The following is a 7,973-nucleotide window of genomic DNA, read 5'->3' on the forward strand; positions in this document are numbered from 1 at the left end:
TCGCGACTCGGTTGATTCGGCACTTCGGAGCATGTTAGTGACTCGGTTGATTCAGATCGGCACTTCGGAGCCTGTTCGCGACTTGGTTGATTCAGATCGGCACTTCGGAGCATATTCGCGACTCGGTTGATTCGGCACTTCGGAGCATGTTCGCGACTCGGTTGATTCGGCACTTCGGAGCCTGTTCGCGACTCGATGGATTCAGATCGGCACTTCGGAGCCTGTTTGCGACTCGGTTGATTCAGATCGGCACTTCGGAGCATTTTCGCGACTCGGTTGATTTCAGATCGGCACTTCGGAGCATGTTCGCGCCCTCGGTTGATTCAGATCGGCACTTCGGAGCATGTTCACGACTCGGTTGATTCAGATCGGCACTTCGGAGCATGTTCGCGCCCTCGGTTGATTCAGATCTGCACTGCACAGAGGAGCGTTCAAAGTTACGAGACATAGACTGAAGACAGATTCCCAGTGAAATGCTTTCCGACAGCAAATGCAATGAGTTTGCATCCTTCTTTTCTGAGAAGATCATCAATATCAGGAAGGCGATTAGCACATCCTCAAGTAATGCAGTTAGAAATACCAAGGGTTCACACAAAACAAGGGGAATCTGCTTTTAGTTTCTATGCCGCTCGCAGTTGGAATCAGCTTCCAGAAGAGATCAGATGTAAAACACTAGTCACATCTAGACTTAAAACTCATCTGTTTGGCTGTGCATTTATTGAATGAGCACTGCGCAATGTCCGAACTGATTGCACTATATTTTCACTGTTTTTTTTAATGCAAAATAATTTTGTAACTGTTTTTAAATTAATTTTAATTAAGTAAATGTTGTAATCATTATAAAAGTTTTAAAATTGCTTGTTTTACTTTTGTTATAATTTTTCTTTATGATTGTTTTACTTTCTTTTATGTAAAGCACTTTGAATTACCATTGTGTATGAAATATAAATAAACTTTCCTTGCCTAGTGTGTTAGTGGGCTTATATATATATATATATATATATATATATATATATATATATATATATATATATATATATATATATATATATATATATATAAACACACACACATACACACACTACCGGTCAGAGTTTGGGATCAGAATGATTTTGAATGTTTTTTTACAGGAATTTATTTTACTCATCAAGACATTTATTTGATCAAAAATACTGGAAAACATGTCATATTGTGAAATATTATTAACATTTTTCTATTTTAATATACATGAAAGTGTAATTTATTCATGTGATGTGCAGCTGTATTTTCAGCATCTTTCCTCCAGTCTTCAGTGTCACATGATCTTCAGAAATCAGAATAATATGATGATTTATTATTAGAATTATTAACAGTTTTGCTGATAAATATTATTTTGGAACCTGTGATACTTTTTTCAGGATTCTTTGATGAATAAAAAGTTAAAAAGAAGAACATTCATTTAAAATATAAATATTTTCTAACAATATTCACTACAGTTCAATAGTTTGGGGTCAGTAAATTTGTATCCTTTCTTTTTCCATAAGAAATTGTATTCTTTATTAGATTTTAGAATCTTTTCAGGATGTGTTTAATTGATAAGAAGTGATATCAAAGATTAATATTGTTAGAAGAGATTTATATTTTGAATGAATGCTGTTCTTTAAAAAAAAAATGATACATCGAAGAATCCTTAAAAAAGTATTGCAGATTCCAAAATAATATTTGGTAGCACAACTATTAATCGTTCTAATAATAAATCATCATATTTTCATCATTTATAAAGATCATGTGACACTGAAGACTGGAGGAATGATGCTGAAAATACAGCTGCACATCACAGAAATAAATTATATTGTAAAGGATATTAAAATATAAACCATTTTTTTATGAATTTTATTTTGATAATTTTGAATTATTACTGAAATACAACCTTTTTTGTTTCAAACAGTTCATTGAACAATAATAAATGAAGTACCTGAAGCTGACAATGAAGTAAATGTATAATAATTAATAAAGATGATTAATTAGCCTTGTAAACGCGCGTGTGAGGGGCGGAGACGCGCCGCCGAGCGTCAGACGCGAGTGAGGACCAAACACAGCAGAACAGCAGGAAACTTCACTCCTCTTATTATTTCTCTTTTACTGTCTATAGCGATTTATTTTTAGATACGTGATCTGAGTCTTTCATAGAGTTGTAGAGTTATTAGAGAAATAGAGTTATTTTTTACATTCTTTGGTCGAAGTTTTCAGCTCGGGACTTCGGAGCCTGTTCGCGACTCGGTTGATTCAGATCGGCACTTCGGAGCCTGTTCGCGACTCGGTTGATTCAGATCGGCACTTCGGAGCATGTTCGCGACTCGGTTGATTCGGCACTTCGGAGCATGTTAGTGACTCGGTTGATTCAGATCGGCACTTCGGAGCCTGTTCGCGACTTGGTTGATTCAGATCGGCACTTCGGAGCATGTTCGCGACTCGGTTGATTCGGCACTTCGGAGCATGTTCGCGACTCGGTTGATTCGGCACTTCGGAGCCTGTTCGCGACTCGATGGATTCAGATCGGCACTTCAGAGCATGTTCGCGCCCTCGGTTGATTCAGATCGGCACTTCGGAGCATGTTCACGACTCGGTTGATTCAGATGTGCATTGCACAGAGGAGCGTTCAAAGTTACGAGACATAGACTGAAGACAGATTCCCAGTGAAATGCTTTCCGACAGCAAATGCAATGAGTTTGCATCCTTCTTTTCTGAGAAGATCATCAATATCAGGAAGGCGATTAGCACATCCTCAAGTAATGCAGTTAGAAATACCAAGGGTTCACACAAAACAAGGGGAATCTGCTTTTAGTTTCTATGCCGCTCGCAGTTGGAATCAGCTTCCAGAAGAGATCAGATGTAAAACACTAGTCACATTTACATCTAGACTTAAAACTCATCTGTTTGGCTGTGCATTTATTGAATGAGCACTGCGCAATGTCCGAACTGATTGCACTATATTTTCACTGTTTTTTTTAATGCAAAATAATTTTGTAACTGTTTTTAAATTAATTTTAATTAAGTAAATGTTTTATTCATTGTAAAAGTTTTAAAATTGCTTGTTTTACTTTTGTTATAATTTTTCTTTATGATTATTTTACTTTCTTTTATGTAAAGCACTTTGAATTACCATTGTGTATGAAATATAAATAAACTTTCCTTGCCTAGTGTGTTAGTGGGCTTATATATATATATATATATATATATATATATATATATATATATATATATATATATATATATATATATATAAAACACACACACATACACACACTACCGGTCAGAGTTTGGGATCAGAATGATTTTTAATGTTTTTTTACAGGAATTTATTTTACTCATCAAGACATTTATTTGATCAAAAATACTGGAAAACATGTCATATTGTGAAATATTATTAACATTTTTCTATTTTAATATACATGAAAGTGTAATTTATTCATGTGATGTGCAGCTGTATTTTCAGCATCTTTCCTCCAGTCTTCAGTGTCACATGATCTTCAGAAATCAGAATAATATGATGATTTATTATTAGAATTATCAACAGTTTTGCTGATAAATATTATTTTGGAACCTGTGATACTTTTTTCAGGATTCTTTGATGAATAAAAAGTTAAAAAGAAGAACATTTATTTAAAATATAAATATTTTCTAACAATATTCACTACAGTTCAATAGTTTGGGGTCAGTAAATTTGTATCCTTTCTTTTTCCATAAGAAATTGTATTCTTTATTAGATTTTAGAATCTTTTCAGGATGTGTTTAATTGATAAGAAGTGATATCAAAGATTAATATTGTTAGAAGAGATTTATATTTTGAATGAATGCTGTTCTTTTAAAAAAAAATGATACATCGAAGAATCCTTAAAAAAGTATTGCAGATTCCAAAATAATATTTGGTAGCACAACTATTAATCGTTCTAATAATAAATCATCATATTTTCATCATTTCTAAAGATCATGTGACACTGAAGACTGGAGGAATGATGCTGAAAATACAGCTGCACATCACAGAAATAAATTATATTGTAAAGGATATTAAAATATAAACCATTTTTTTATGAATTTTATTTTGATAATTTTGAATTATTACTGAAATACAACCTTTTTTGTTTCAAACAGTTCATTGAACAATAATAAATGAAGTACCTGAAGCTGACAATGAAGTAAATGTATAATAATTAATAAAGATGATTAATTAGCCTTGTAAACGCGCGTGTGAGGGGCGGAGACGCGCCGCTGAGCGTCAGACGCGAGTGAGGACCAAACACAGCAGAACAGTAGGAAACTTCACTCCTCTTATTATTTCTCTTTTACTGTCTATAGCGATTTATTTTTAGATACGTGATCTGAGTCTTTCATAGAGTTGTAGAGTTATTAGAGAAATAGAGTTATTTTTTACATTATTTGGTCGAAGTTTTCAGCTCGGGACGTCGGAGCCTGTTCGCGACTCGGTTGATTCAGATCGGCACTTCGGAGCCTGTTCGCGACTCGGTTGATTCAGATCGGCACTTCGGAGCATGTTCGCGACTCGGTTGATTCGGCACTTCGGAGCATGTTAGTGACTCGGTTGATTCAGATCGGCACTTCGGAGCCTGTTCGCGACTTGGTTGATTCAGATCGGCACTTCGGAGCATATTCGCGACTCGGTTGATTCGGCACTTCGGAGCATGTTCGCGACTCGGTTGATTCGGCACTTCGGAGCCTGTTCGCGACTCGATGGATTCAGATCGGCACTTCGGAGCCTGTTTGCGCCCTCGGTTGATTCAGATCGGCACTTCGGAGCATGTTCACGACTCGGTTGATTCAGATGTGCACTGCACAGAGGAGCGTTCAAAGTTACGAGACATAGACTGAAGACAGATTCCCAGTGAAATGCTTTCCGACAGCAAATGCAATGAGTTTGCATCCTTCTTTTCTGAGAAGATCATCAATATCAGGAAGGCGATTAGCACATCCTCAAGTAATGCAGTTAGAAATACCAAGGGTTCACACAAAACAAGGGGAATCTGCTTTTAGTTTCTATGCCGCTCGCAGTTGGAATCAGCTTCCAGAAGAGATCAGATGTAAAACACTAGTCACATTTACATCTAGACTTAAAACTCATCTGTTTGGCTGTGCATTTATTGAATGAGCACTGCGCAATGTCCGAACTGATTGCACTATATTTTCACTGTTTTTTTTAATGCAAAATAATTTTGTAACTGTTTTTAAATTAATTTTAATTAAGTAAATGTTTTAATCATTATAAAAGTTTTAAAATTGCTTGTTTTACTTTTGTTATAATTTTTCTTTATGATTATTTTACTTTCTTTTATGTAAAGCACTTTGAATTACCATTGTGTATGAAATATAAATAAACTTTCCTTGCCTAGTGTGTTAGTGGGCTTATATATATATATATATATATATATATATATATATATATATATATATATATATATATATATATATATAAACACACACACATACACACACTACCGGTCAGAGTTTGGGATCAGAATGATTTTTAATGTTTTTTTACAGGAATTTATTTTACTCATCAAGACATTTATTTGATCAAAAATACTGGAAAACATGTCATATTGTGAAATATTATTAACATTTTTCTATTTTAATATACATGAAAGTGTAATTTATTCATGTGATGTGCAGCTGTATTTTCAGCATCTTTCCTCCAGTCTTCAGTGTCACATGATCTTCAGAAATCAGAATAATATGATGATTTATTATTAGAATTATCAACAGTTTTGCTGATAAATATTATTTTGGAACCTGTGATACTTTTTTCAGGATTCTTTGATGAATAAAAAGTTAAAAAGAAGAACATTTATTTAAAATATAAATATTTTCTAACAATATTCACTACAGTTCAATAGTTTGGGGTCAGTAAATTTGTATCCTTTCTTTTTCCATAAGAAATTGTATTCTTTATTAGATTTTAGAATCTTTTCAGGATGTGTTTAATTGATAAGAAGTGATATCAAAGATTAATATTGTTAGAAGAGATTTATATTTTGAATGAATGCTGTTCTTTTAAAAAAAAATGATACATCGAAGAATCCTTAAAAAAGTATTGCAGATTCCAAAATAATATTTGGTAGCACAACTATTAATCGTTCTAATAATAAATCATCATATTTTCATCATTTCTAAAGATCATGTGACACTGAAGACTGGAGGAATGATGCTGAAAATACAGCTGCACATCACAGAAATAAATTATATTGTAAAGGATATTAAAATATAAACCATTTTTTTATGAATTTTATTTTGATAATTTTGAATTATTACTGAAATACAACCTTTTTTGTTTCAAACAGTTCATTGAACAATAATAAATGAAGTACCTGAAGCTGACAATGAAGTAAATGTATAATAATTAATAAAGATGATTAATTAGCCTTGTAAACGCGCGTGTGAGGGGCGGAGACGCGCCGCTGAGCGTCAGACGCGAGTGAGGACCAAACACAGCAGAACAGTAGGAAACTTCACTCCTCTTATTATTTCTCTTTTACTGTCTATAGCGATTTATTTTTAGATACGTGATCTGAGTCTTTCATAGAGTTGTAGAGTTATTAGAGAAATAGAGTTATTTTTTACATTCTTTGGTCGAAGTTTTCAGCTCGGGACGTCGGAGCCTGTTCGCGACTCGGTTGATTCAGATCGGCACTTCGGAGCCTGTTCGCGACTCGGTTGATTCAGATCGGCACTTCGGAGCATGTTCGCGACTCGGTTGATTCGGCACTTCGGAGCATGTTAGTGACTCGGTTGATTCAGATCGGCACTTCGGAGCCTGTTCGCGACTTGGTTGATTCAGATCGGCACTTCGGAGCATATTCGCGACTCGGTTGATTCGGCACTTCGGAGCATGTTCGCGACTCGGTTGATTCGGCACTTCGGAGCCTGTTCGCGACTCGATGGATTCAGATCGGCACTTCGGAGCCTGTTTGCGACTCGGTTGATTCAGATCGGCACTTCGGAGCATTTTCGCGACTCGGTTGATTTCAGATCGGCACTTCGGAGCATGTTCGCGCCCTTGGTTGATTCAGATCGGCACTTCGGAGCATGTTCACGACTCGGTTGATTCAGATCGGCACTTCGGAGCATGTTCGCGCCCTCGGTTGATTCAGATCTGCACTGCACAGAGGAGCGTTCAAAGTTACGAGACATAGACTGAAGACAGATTCCCAGTGAAATGCTTTCCGACAGCAAATGCAATGAGTTTGCATCCTTCTTTTCTGAGAAGATCATCAATATCAGGAAGGCGATTAGCACATCCTCAAGTAATGCAGTTAGAAATACCAAGGGTTCACACAAAACAAGGGGAATCTGCTTTTAGTTTCTATGCCACTCGCAGTTGGAATCAGCTTCCAGAAGAGATCAGATGTAAAACACTAGTCACATCTAGACTTAAAACTCATCTGTTTGGCCAGGCATTTATTGAATGAGCACTGCGCAATGTCTGAACTGATTGCACTATATTTTCACTGTTTTTTTTAATGCAAAATAATTTTGTAACTGTTTTTAAATTAATTTTAATTAAGTAAATGTTGTAATCATTATAAAAGTTTTAAAATTGCTTGTTTTACTTTTGTTATAATTTTTCTTTATGATTGTTTTACTTTCTTTTATGTAAAGCACTTTGAATTACCATTGTGTATGAAATATAAATAAACTTTCCTTGCCTAGTGTGTTAGTGGGCTTATATATATATATATATATATATATATATATATATATATAAACACACACACATACACACACTACCGGTCAGAGTTTGGGATCAGAATGATTTTGAATGTTTTTTTACAGGAATTTATTTTACTCATCAAGACATTTATTTGATCAAAAATACTGGAAAACATGTCATATTGTGAAATATTATTAACATTTTTCTATTTTAATATACATGAAAGTGTAATTTATTCATGTGATGTGCAGCTGTATTTTCAGCATCTTTC

The sequence above is a fragment of the Carassius gibelio genome, chromosome B10 (genome assembly GCF_023724105.1).
Source record: "Carassius gibelio isolate Cgi1373 ecotype wild population from Czech Republic chromosome B10, carGib1.2-hapl.c, whole genome shotgun sequence".
NCBI lineage: Eukaryota > Metazoa > Chordata > Actinopteri > Cypriniformes > Cyprinidae > Carassius > Carassius gibelio.